This window comes from Hyperolius riggenbachi, chromosome 3 (genome assembly GCF_040937935.1).
Source record: "Hyperolius riggenbachi isolate aHypRig1 chromosome 3, aHypRig1.pri, whole genome shotgun sequence".
NCBI classification, from domain to species: Eukaryota; Metazoa; Chordata; class Amphibia; order Anura; family Hyperoliidae; genus Hyperolius; species Hyperolius riggenbachi.
The window spans coordinates 147,901,141-147,913,295 of NC_090648.1; the positions used below are offsets into that span (position 1 = coordinate 147,901,141).

The 12,155-nt window shown below is 44.3% G+C and overlaps 1 protein-coding gene and 1 long non-coding RNA gene across 6 annotated transcripts in view; one reads left to right on the plus strand and one right to left on the minus strand.

The window, feature by feature from the left end:
• LRRK1 (leucine rich repeat kinase 1) overlaps positions 1 to 11,587 on the minus strand; it is a 158,567-nt gene extending 146,980 nt beyond the window's left edge. For 2 of the 5 annotated variants that reach the window (XM_068275091.1, XM_068275089.1), the window contains exons 1-3: positions 11,527 to 11,587; positions 2,827 to 2,904; positions 1,210 to 1,350 (exon numbers count right to left, since the gene is read on the minus strand). The gene's annotated coding sequence lies outside the window, so the exon portion shown is untranslated. The other 3 variants (XM_068275094.1, XM_068275093.1, XM_068275090.1) reach the window with 2 other exon arrangements.
• Positions 11,588 to 11,609: 22 nt separating this feature from the next.
• LOC137563088 (uncharacterized) overlaps positions 11,610 to 12,155 on the plus strand; it is a 30,959-nt gene continuing 30,413 nt past the window's right edge. Inside the window, exon 1 of the long non-coding RNA XR_011030242.1 lies at positions 11,610 to 11,829. This is a non-coding gene — a long non-coding RNA (uncharacterized lncRNA). The remainder of the gene's footprint in view (positions 11,830 to 12,155) is intronic.

Consider the following 12,155-nt stretch of genomic DNA (forward strand, 5'->3'; position numbering starts at 1 on the left):
ATTTACAATATACAGTAAAGCCTTACGGGCGTCGGGAGCGTGAAGGAACATGCGGAAGAAGCCCCGACTCCCATAGTTACTTACTGGGACAGATTGCGGAGTAATGAGGCAGCAGAGGAGGATGACGAGGAATGGATCAGCGTGAAGGGGGCTAGAGAAAGCCCCAGGTATGTGTAAAACATTTTTTATCCGCGGTCTCAGGTTTACTTTAAGAGCAATTTGCAAGACAGGCAAACATTTTTATGAAATTTTGACTTGATATGCAAGCAACAACTTGATATATAAGCACAGAACATACACATGCGTCACATCATCACAACTGAGCTGAAGGCTCTTCTCCTTTTGATGCTGCAGGGTTGTACTTAAAGAAAACCTGTACTGAGAAAAACCTCCCCTGGGGGGTACTCACCTGGTGTGGGGAAAGCCTCCGGATCCTATTGAGGATTCCCACGTCCTCTCAGTCCCGCAGTGGCAGAGATCAAGCTCCCCGAACAGCGGGGATGTAAATATTTACCTTCCCGGCTCCAGTGCAGGCGCAGTATCGGCTCTCCGCTCGGAGATAGGTGGAAATAGCAAGTCTCCTGCACCTGCACAGTAGAGCGGACCCGACGGAGATCGACTATTTTCGCCTATCTCTGTGTAGAGAGCCGCAACGGCGCCCCCGCTGGAGCCAGGAAAGGTAAATAAATCAGCACTTGTCAGGGGAGGATTCCTTGACACTTCGGGGAAGACAGCGCTGGACTGCCTGCAGCTACAGGGGAGGGGGAAGCCTCATTGAGACCCTGAGGCTTCCCCCTCTCAACGTGAGTACCCCCCAGGGGAACTTTTTTTTGTTACAGGGTCTCTTTATTCTGAGTGTGCAATGTCACATGAAATCCTCAAAAGTTGGCTAAAGTAACTGTCATTGGATAAGTTCCTTGTTAAAGCTGCTCAAAAGAAAAAAGGTTGTAGTGAGAGGATAGCAATGATTCTGTTAGTTATCGTGAGAGTCTTTTTTTTTTTTTACATTTTTAACTTTATACAGTACTTTGTATTAAATATTTTTCTATAAATGTTTTTGGATTGTGGAACAAATCATCTGAGTTTTATTAATCCTTATGGGGAGATTTGTATTGATATTAGAGTGCTTTGGATTACAAGCATGTTTCCCGGAATGAGTTATAGTCACAAACCAATGCTCCACTGTAGTTTGTTTTGAATTCCACCTACCTCTCCAAGATAGCGTTGGTGTTTCACCAATAAATTGATTGATGTCAGCTATATTTTGAGCATTCTTATCCCCATAGTCAAAAAACATTGGTGGAAATGTCTTTCTATCTTGTGCCGCAGTGGTCACAAGGCGTCTTAGGCCTAGGAATAGAAATGGCCAATGATGACATGAGCATGTGAAAGACAGTATTCTGTGTAGGTAATTCTTTATTATAGAATGACATGTCAGCTTACCTTTGGATTTGTGGGACCTGGGGTTTGTGTCATTTAGAAGTGAACAAAATACCATAAGGCTACAACTTTGTTTCTAGCTAATAGCATAACGGAACAACAGGTCGAATACTCTACAAAGAGGGAACACTCTGTGATATTATGTACAGTACAGGATACAAGGTGCGTGTGTGTGTGCATGTGTGTCCCTATCTCAATCTTTTAAGAAAGTCTGCTTTCATTAAGGGGCCAGAGACGCTGGGTACTAAATTGGTTAAGGACCTGCTGTTACAAGGAGCTTCCTCTACATTCAGAAAAGTTAAAACTAATGTGACCAGATCCGAATCTACCAAGTAATATACACCACCATCCGAACGCAAGTACCTAAACTCCCAGAGGTTGCCCTTCTGGGTATTAAACCTCCCGATATTTCAAAATCCCAGTATAAATTGCTAATGCACATATGCTTGGCCGCTAAAAGAGTGATCGCGGGCTCCTGGAAAACTCCTTCGCTACCGTTTAGCTCATTAAAACTCAAACTTAGCCACGCGCTTTGTTTTGAAAAGATGAAAGCTATCTTAGATGATTCGCTCCAACAATTTGACAAAGTGTGGAGACCATACTTTACTTACTACTCACATTGGCTCCCAGCCTCTCTTACCAATGTTTAAACTGCAATGCCCACATCTGGGGGAAGTGATGGAGCGGCGAATGGCTCTTCTTTCCTGTTTCTCTTCCTCTCTTTCCTTTCTCCCTTTCATACCCTACACCTTCCTTCCTTCCTTTAAATGGTTCTGTCCCATTTCCCTAACAACTTCTGCAGCTTCTAGCTAAGAGACTATTTGAGTCTGGGTAAACTCCCCTTCGGATTGAGTAGGCATTCTAATAACTCCCAGACTATAATACCGGAAATAGGGTACTCTTGTTGTGAGCTATTGGGTCACCATTTTACTGTTGGTTCTTAAGCTATTTGTTGACTTCCTTGGGGAGTCGGTGAATGATGCCTCATGCCACCGACTCCCATGTTAATTCTGTGTTAAATATTTGTCATTGCAGATTTTGCTGTACCTTTTGTATTGCACGTATTATTACATTTGCATATGTTATATATGTTTTATATGGATTTGTTTACTTTTATTCTGAAAACAATAAAACGATTGTGATTTAAAAAAAAAACAAAAAACTAATGTGACCAAACCCTTACACATTCACAGTATTAGGGGTGGTGAGTGTGCATGTTGGAGAGGCACCTGTACTAAGACCCGCCCCCAGCTAACAAGCCCTGCCCTCTCCCCAATCAAGTCAGAGTGGGTGAAGAAATGCTTCCCACCAGCTCATATGCAAGAAAGGTATATGCAGCGTCCAGCCTGGAGGAGTTCTAGATTAGGATAATATGTAATATCTTACTTGTGACTGATGACATAACAGGTGAAACAAGTAGTAGCAGCAAGTATAGCTGGTGAAGCTGCATCTTCACTTGGTGTTCTAAAAAAGCAATAACAACAGATTTTAAAAACAATTAACAAACATTATGGTCATCATGATCTGTTTTGTTTGTAATATAGCAAACATAATCGGAGCACCAGCATAAGATTTTTTTTTTCTTTCTTTTGGATACGATCTTTTTGGTGGTTTTGTTGCTGCCTCTCACCCGTTTGAAGATATTTTACTTGACAGATGTTTTCTGGAATTCCACTTTAGAGATTACAGCCCATATGCAATTAACTTTTTCTATGGAGTTTTCTCCTAGGAGATAATTTTTCATCTTCTATTTAGAATAACTTTTCAGGACTTTGCAATTGAAAAAGTACCAAAAAGTAGATGGAAAAGTACTATCAAAACTATTTTAAGTATTTTCTTGCTTGATGGGTTTTTAATAGGTATTTTATTTACAAGTTTTAAAATATTTCTTAGGAGAAAATTCAGGAGAAAAAGTTAATTGCATATGGGCCTACTTCTCTCGTGTCTGCATTAAAAGCAATCATTTTTGGGAAAACACGGTAGATACATCCACACAAGGGGCCATATGCAATTCACTTTTTTCTCCTGAGTTTTCTCCTAAGAGATAATTTTTCATCTTCTATTTAGAATAACTTTTCAGCACTTTGCAATGAAAGAATTACCAAAAAGTACCGTATATACTCAAATACAAGTTCACCTCATGTATAAGTCAACTCGAATAATCGACCCTCTTAGGCAACTTGGAACTTTTTATTGACTCAAGTATTAGTCTACCCAGCAAAGTTAATGTGTGCACTTGGGGCCCAGGAGGGGTTAATAACTGCACTGCATAAAGTATTGCAGCCACTAACCCCTCCGGGTCCTTAAGTATAGCCAAAAACTCCTCCAGGCCTCCAAGTGCAGCAATTATTCACTCCCCTTCCTGCAGTCCAGCATTATCCCCCTGCCCCTTTCCTTGGTAATTCTTGTATCCAGTACTTTCAGACCTGGGTTTTCTTGGCATTTCCTTGATCAGGAAAGTGTCACCACCTCTAGCTGGGTAAATTGCTGCAAATGGGAATGTCGCTAATATTACACATATTACTCAGGGTGCTCAGTGTTGCTTGTGACTCGTGTATAAGTTGACCCCTATACATTTATTTAGTGAGTCAGACTTAAATTTCTAGACTTATACTCAAGTATATACGGTAGATGAAAAAGTACTTTTTTTACTTGCTGGTGGTTTAAAGAGACTCCGTAACAAAAATTGCATCCTGTTTTTTATCATCCTACGAGTTCCAGAAGCTATTCTAATGTGTTCTAATGTGTTCTAGCTTACTGCAGCACTTTCTGCTATCACAGTCTCTGTAATAAATCAATGTATCTTTCCCCTGTCAGACTTGTCGGCCTGTGTCTGGAAGGCTGCCAAGTTCTTCAGTGTTGTGGTTCTGCTATGAACTCCCCCTTCCAGGCCCCTCTATGCACACTGCCTGTGTATTTATTTAGATTAGGGCAGCTTCTCTCTTCTCTCTTATCTTTTACAAGCTGGATAAATCGTCCTCTGAGCTGGCTGGGCTTTCACATACTGAGGAAATTCAGACAAGGGCAAAGCTGTTTGCAGGAAGAAAAGAGCAGCCTGAAACTTCAGTGCATGAGAGATGCAGGGGGAAAGAAACACACAAATGATCTCTTGAGATTCAAAAGTAAGGCTGTATACAGCCTGCTTGTGTATGGATGTATTTTCTATGTGTGGACATACTGTACATCAACCTACTTCCTGTTTTGGTGGCCATTTTGTTTGTTTATAAACAAACTTTTTAAAACTGTTTTTAACCACTTTTAATGCGGCGGGGAGCGGCGAAATTGTGTCAGAGGGTAATAGGAGATGTCCCCTAGCGCACTGGTATGTTTACTTTTGTGCGATTTTAACAATACAGATTCTCTTTAAAGGGCATTTTATTGACTAGTTTTAAAATACCACCTAGGAGAAGACTCAGGAGAAAAAGTTAATTGCATATGGGCCAAGGATTAACTAAAGCTATGACAGCCCAATTAACTGCTGTAGGATATGGTCTGTAAACCGGGGTGCATTCATCAGAAGAATATGTACTCTCGTCTTTCTTAATTTAAAGGGAACCTAAACTGAGAGGGATATGGATGTTTTCTTTTAAACAATACCAGTTGCCTGACTCTCCTGCTGATCAATTTGCTCAAGTGGTATCTGGATCTCACACCTGAAACAAGCATGCAGCTAATCCAGTCTGACTTCAGTCAGAGCACCTGATCTGCATGCTTGTTGAGGGGCTGTGGCTAAAAGTATTAGAAGCACAGGATTAGCAGGAGAGTCAGGCAACTGGTATTATTTTAAAAGGAAAAATCCATATCCTTCTCAGTTTAGGTTCCCTTTAATACATTCTGTTATGTTTATTTATCATTATTAATATGTATTTATATAGCACTGACATCTTCTGCAGCACTTTACAGAGTACATAGTCATGTCACTGACTGTCCTATGAGGAGCTAACAATAGAATCCTGCCACAGTCATAGTCTAATGACCTACCATATTATTATTATTATTATGTATTTATATAGCACTAACATCTTCTGCAGCACTTTACAGAGCCAATAGTAATGTCACTGATTGTCCGCGGAGGAGCTCATATTCTAATTCCTACTATAGTCACATGTCTATGATAGGCTTGTAGGTTAATGTAGAAGAACAAATTAACTTTTCTCCTGTGTTGCTGTCACTTATAGTAGATAGTAGAAATCTGACATTACCGACAGGTTTTGGGCTAGTCCATCTCTCCATAGGGGATTCTCAGCATGGCCTTTATTCTTTATAAAGACCCTCCTTGAAAAAGATTTATAAAAAGATGCTGGCCAGCCTCCCTGCACACCTTTTTGGCAGTTGGAAGGAGCAATTGCCATTCACTAAGTGCTTTTGAAAATAAACAAAACCCTGAGAACCCCCCATGAGGAGATGAGCTAGTCCAATAGCTGTCGGTTCTGTCAGATTTCTACTACCTATTGTAAGTGACAGCAACATAGGAGAAAAGTAATTTATGGCTCATTTTACATATTTGTTATCTGTATATTTTTACATATATTTTAAATGTTAAGATTTTTGGCGACAGTGGTCATTTAATTTGTATTAAATATAGGGCATAATAACAGGGCGCTCTGCAGTAAGATACAGAAAAATCATAAAACAATGTCCCTTAACCTCCTTAGCGGTAACCCCGTGTGTGACACGGGGTAAGCCGCCGGAGGGTGCCGCTCAGGCCCTGCTGGGCCGATTTACTTAATTTTTTTTTTGCTGGACGCAGCTAGCACTTTGCTAGCTGCGCCAGCACCCCGATCGCCGCCGCCGCGCTCCCGATCGCCGCTATCCGGTGCGGCGCGCGGCCCCCCCCCCCCAGACCCCGAGCGCTGCCTGGCCAATCAGTGCCAGGCAGCGCCGAGGGGTGGATCGGGTCTCCCAATGACGTCCCGACGTCGCTGACGTCGGTGACGTCATTCCGCCCCGTCGCCATGGCGACGGGGGAAGCCCTCCAGGAAATCCCGTTCTTTGAACGGGATTTCCTGATCGCCTATCGCCGGAGGCGATCGGCGGGGCTGGGGGGATGCCGCTGAGCAGCGGCTATCATGTAGCGAGCCCTCGGCTCGCTACATGATTTAAATAAAAAAATTATTAAAAAAAAACTGCTGCGCTGCCCCCTGGCGGTATTTTTCATACCGCCAAGGGGGTTAATACATAAACATTATCAAAGTCCACATAGAATTCCTCCCAGAGTCCTTAGGTATGAGAAACTTCTCCCAATCTTCATGTGGTAAATGGTTATACTATACGCTCACCAGATACTAGGGCTGCCCTTCTCAGGATCAGCAAGCAACGCCTCTGGCCCAGCCAGTACACAGGATCTTCAAGTGTGGCCCTCTTTCCTTTCGAGTATTCCAAACATAAAAGACAGAAAGGCACTGCAATAGTGTGATACTGTATATATATATATATTATATATATATATATATATATATATATATATATATATATATATATATATATATATATATATATATATATACTGTATGGCTGGGGCATAAATAACTTCACCAGTGCTCCCAGTTGTTACAATAACCCCCAGTGCTCCTTCACCATATACTCAATAAAGCCTCTCACCACAAGTCATGGCTGACCCAGCACAGACCAGCAAGTAACGCTCTGCAGATACCATCAGCGTGTTCCTCCAAAACCGAGAATCCTAAGACTCAAATATGGCCAACATAGTGTAAAACCGCTTTTTATTTAAAACATTAAAAGGTAGTGCACTTACGAAGTTTCAGAAAATCAATGCGCATATCAGTTTTTCCTTGAGCTCACTCAGCTTCCCTCGCTCTTTAGGCTCCTCTCAACTAGTTTCGTCCCTTGACTCATCAGGGGCTTGGGCCAATGAGAGCGAGGGGACGCTATATACTCCCACCCCTCAATCACATGTCACCGGGTTTCAGCAATATTCACTCGTTACTTGCTAGTTCACTTTGTGGACTTTGATAATGTTTATGTATTAAGGGACATTGATTTAGGATTTTTCTTTATCTTACTGCAGAGCGCCCTGTTATTATCCCCTATATTTTATACTTAAAGTGACACACACACTTAAAAGACACTCAAAAGACAGGAGTGATCCAGGAAAAACAAATGGAACAACTGTACAGCCATAAGGGCATAGAGTAGAGGAGCGCACACTAAGGTTGCTTGTTTTAAATTTAATTTGTATTGCATTTTCAACACAGGTCCCTATACTCAGGTAACTGTAGGCTCAGTGTGAGCATTTACTGGTCACCAGTTGCAGAACTTAACCGCCCTACCAGCATGGCTAAGTGTTTCTACTGTAAACAGCAGCAGGTATATCATGTAGAATTTCCATGACTGTAGCTTCCACGTTCACTTGTGTAACTTGCACATGTGAGATGAAGCTTTACTCAACAGTGTTTGCGAAAAGTGACTGACTGAGTGCTCATGTTAGCAGCTAGTCAGGTGCTTTGTTAGGTGTGTCTGGTGATACTGCTCAAGGATGTCCTGCTACCGGCCAGTCACATGATGTAAAACATGGTTTGAAAACTTGTGACAGTCAAAACATGTTTACACAGTTCACATTGTTACACAGGAAACTTTAAAAATATTAGCACTTTATTCAGATGAGCATCATAAAAACCTTGGAAATCTTTGCACTACACAGGTGATGTCAGGATGTCACAAGTATCTTTGAACAACAGCCCTCATTAAATATAACAATGCATATATTGCCTTTAGCAACTGGTTATATTCTAGACAACTTTGACTGTATCAGCCAAGTAGTTGCAAGATACAATAGTCCCGGTTATCCAGAACCCAACTAACCATCAGTCTCAACCAACCAGCACAAAACGCTGGCAGTACTCGACTCTGCTATGCTTGAAGACTGGGTTCCATGGCTGCCCAAGGTTAATATACTTTCAATTACTGTATTTTAACATTTAACCAGCTGAGCGGTCTGGACGAGCTCAGCTCGTCCAACACCGCCAGCGGCTGCCGCTCAGGCCCTGCTGGGCCGATTTTCATGAAATAAAGTGCAGCACATGCAGCCGGCACTTTGCCAGCCGCGTGTGCTGCCTGATCGCCGCCGCTCTGCGGCGATTCGCCGCGAGCAGCGGCGAAAGAGGGTCCCCCCAGCCGCCTGAGCCCAGCGTAGCCGGAACAAAAAGTTCCGGCCAGCGCTAAGGGCTGGATCGGAGGCGGCTGACGTCAGGACGTCGGCTGACGTCGATGACGTCACTCCGCTCGTCGCTATGGCGACGATATAAGCAAAACAAGGAAGGCCGCTCATTGCGGCCTTCCTTGTTTATTCTGGGCGCTGGAGGCGATCGGAAGATCGCCTCCGGAGCGCCCTCTAGTGGGCTTTCATGCAGCCAACTTTCAGTTGGCTGCATGAAATAGTTTTTTTTTTATTTAAAAAAAACCCTCCCGCAGCCACCCTGGCGATTTAATCAGAACGCCAGGGTGGTTAATATGGAGTTAATTGTATGTATATAGAGTTGGGTAGCAGGGGCATTGCTAGCCCCAAAGATCAGTGGCACGTGCCCCAGATCTATTCTGGGATGCCCCAGATGTCCCCCAGGCAGAGTCAGCAGTGGTGCCTCAATGGCAGGCAAGCTGGGAGCTGTGGTTCATCAATCAGGGGTATGGTGGGTTCCATGGTGCCTCTTGGTGGGCATACTGGGTGCTGTGGTGCCATGAAGGACACTGTGATGCCTTTATGGGAGGATGCAGGGAGCTGTGGTTCCTCTATGGGGACATGCTGGGAGTTGTGATGCCTGAATGGGAGGCCTAAGGGAGCATGGGAGGGGATCCACTAGAGGGTCATGGAATGCTATGGAGGAACTGCCAGATAACCTGGTGGCAGGCCAGCCCACCCAGCAGAAAGCCAGCACAGAAGCCAGGTAACTCTGCCTAGTTAAGTGACACTGCCTATTTATATGATATGCTGCATTTTTGTTAATGGAGAGGGGGCTTCATCCAATATTTTGCTGGGCAGGCCTACTAAGACTGCTGTTAAATTCGTGTAAATTTGACTCCACCCATAATCACAAACATATTCTACTGTGTGGCCACACCCATTTTCCGTCTGGATTGCCTAAAAGTGCCCCGGATCTGTTCCTAGCCCTGTTGGGTAGAGAACTGTACTAGCTTGGCTTGTTTTTAAAATTGAGTCTCAAGCAGTCAGAAAGTACACTTATCCGGCATCAGCTGATTCCCATCAGTGCCGGATAACTCTATTGTAATTAAACACTTGATACATTTTGCATGAGTTTTGCTCACCTGGGGCTTCCAATAACCCCCTGCAGCTGTCCGGTGCCCTCGCCGTCTCCCTCCGATCCTCCTGGCCCCGCTGGCAGCCACTTCCTGTTTCGGTGACAGGAGCTGACAGGCTGGGGACGCGAGTGATTCTTCGCGTTTCTGGGCACAATAGCGCCATCTATGCTACTATAGCATATATCATATACCATATAGCAGCATAGAGGGTGCTAATGTGTCTGGGAATGCGAAGAATCACTCGCGTCCCCAGCCTGTCAGCTCCTGTCACCGAAACAGGAAGTGGCTGCCGGCGGGGCCAGGAGGATTGGAGGGAGACGGCGAGGGCACCGGACAGCTGCAGGGGGCTATTGGAAACCCTAGGTGAGTAAAAAAATTTTTTTTTTGTTTGACTTAAGTGTCCCTTTAAATTGCCCAGATACTTCCTTTTGATACGTTCTTAAAGCCTAGATGGGAAAAAGGTATTTCTCTGAGATACAGAAGGCACTTACTGGTATAGGAGCATGAGAAAAGGCAATCAGAAATATGGCAGGGTGGAATAAACATTTCACTGTTACAAACCTTGAACTCCATATCTTGGAGGGTAACTGTGTGTGACAGATGATAGTGAGAGATGGAGAGAATGTGCTTATGATTTATCAGGCAAAGTATGCCTTTAAAGGACTTGTGATGTGAATATACAAATGTATTTTTGAATCACCTGGGGCTTCTTCCAGCCCCTCACAGCCATCTGAGTCCCTTGCCGCTGCCCCGGTCTTCTGTGTGGTCCTGCTGGCCCCCCATGATTATCGCGACCCTGCCGGTGGGTCGGGTCTTCTGCACCTGCGTGGGCATTCGTGCCTGCATGTCCACGTCATCTGGTGGGTACTGCGCTTGCGCAGTAGTTGTGAACAGTCAGACTGTACTGACCAGGCACCTGCCTGCCATCCCTGCACAGAGCTGGTAACCTTGCTGTGTGCTAAAATGACAGGACTGGTACCCGATTATCGCTGCACCGCTCTGTCCACTCAATGATTCCTTTTTTTTTTTTTTAAAGCTGAAAGCTCCTTTTATTTTGACTAATTGTTAAATTCAAACCTGACCCATCATCCTCCATCGCTCTTTGGCAGCTCCGGCAGGACTGTGCCGTGTGTGTGGCAGCTGTTCTCCTCCTCCAGCTGCCCCCCAGCGCTGTTCTCCATACCGCAATCTCTTCAATTCCGCCTGCCTGTCTAATTCACCTGGCAGCTTTTCCAAACAAACCACCACTACCTGGATACTTCTTCGCATTGCACCCTGTGTCTCCACCTCTTCCTCCTCTTTAACTGCCGCTAGGGCTTATTTTGGGGGGAGGTCCTACTTTTGGGAAAACAGGATAGCTAGGAATAACATAATTGGTCAGCATGAAGTGCCTTGAATAACCTAATAAGCAGGCTAGAATCCATTTCAACAGACCCCATAATTCAGCAAGCATTTTTCAGCTTGACTCCTTAAATAACATTAACAGGAGCCAATGCATTTTTAGGGGCCGGCATGTAGACTCTCATACAGTGTATACAATTTACCAGGCTTGACGGCCAACTCCCCTTCTTCAATAACAGTATCAACAAGGCAAGAAACCAATTAATATTTCAGGCCAAACAGACCCCATAAACATAGTTGCTACTGCAGTTTGCAGCTACAACCCTACCAGGTACTGAAAGTCCTCATCATTGAAGTGGTGAAGAGTTATCATCTAATTGGTGTTGGTGCAGCTGCAACAAGTGTTCTTCACACAGAGAAACACAGAGTGCAGCGTTTATCTTGAGCAGGGTAAATTGGGCCAATCCTCACCTGATCACTGTATGCAGTTTACTGATTGGGGTGGCTCTGGCAGTTAGAGCAGCAGTTGGGGTAGCAAGCAGACGCACAGACACACAACAGCTCTGTGTCTGGAGGAAGCAGCAAAAAGATTCCACCATCATAGGGGTGCAGTGCTGGTGCTTATCAATAGCATGCAAGAGCTATTGCACCAGAAAGCTCCCCAGATGCCATATCACCCAGCCTAGCAGCCTTCCAGATTCCACCATAAGTGATGCCCTGGACCTACCCCATGTACATGGAGGAAGTTTCTACACCTCTTCTTGGGCACTGGAGGTAAGAATGACTTTCTTGTCTCTAATATGGACAAGAATGTTTTGCAACTGAAGAAAGGATTTGCATCTCTGTGATGCAGGGAAGTCTCCATGTCAAGCTATATGGGCTTATACTGTTCATACGGTAGAATCTAGGGATGATCAATGAGGTGCTAATATTTTCGAGTTCATGCAGGATTACGTACATTTTTATGCAAATATATGCAGCTTAACCTTCCTGGCGGTAAGCCCGAGCTGAGCTCGGGCTATGCCGCGCAGGAAGATATCTCAGCACCTGGTGGGGCGATTTGCTCCATTTAAAATGCTGTACGCGCAGCTAGCACTTTG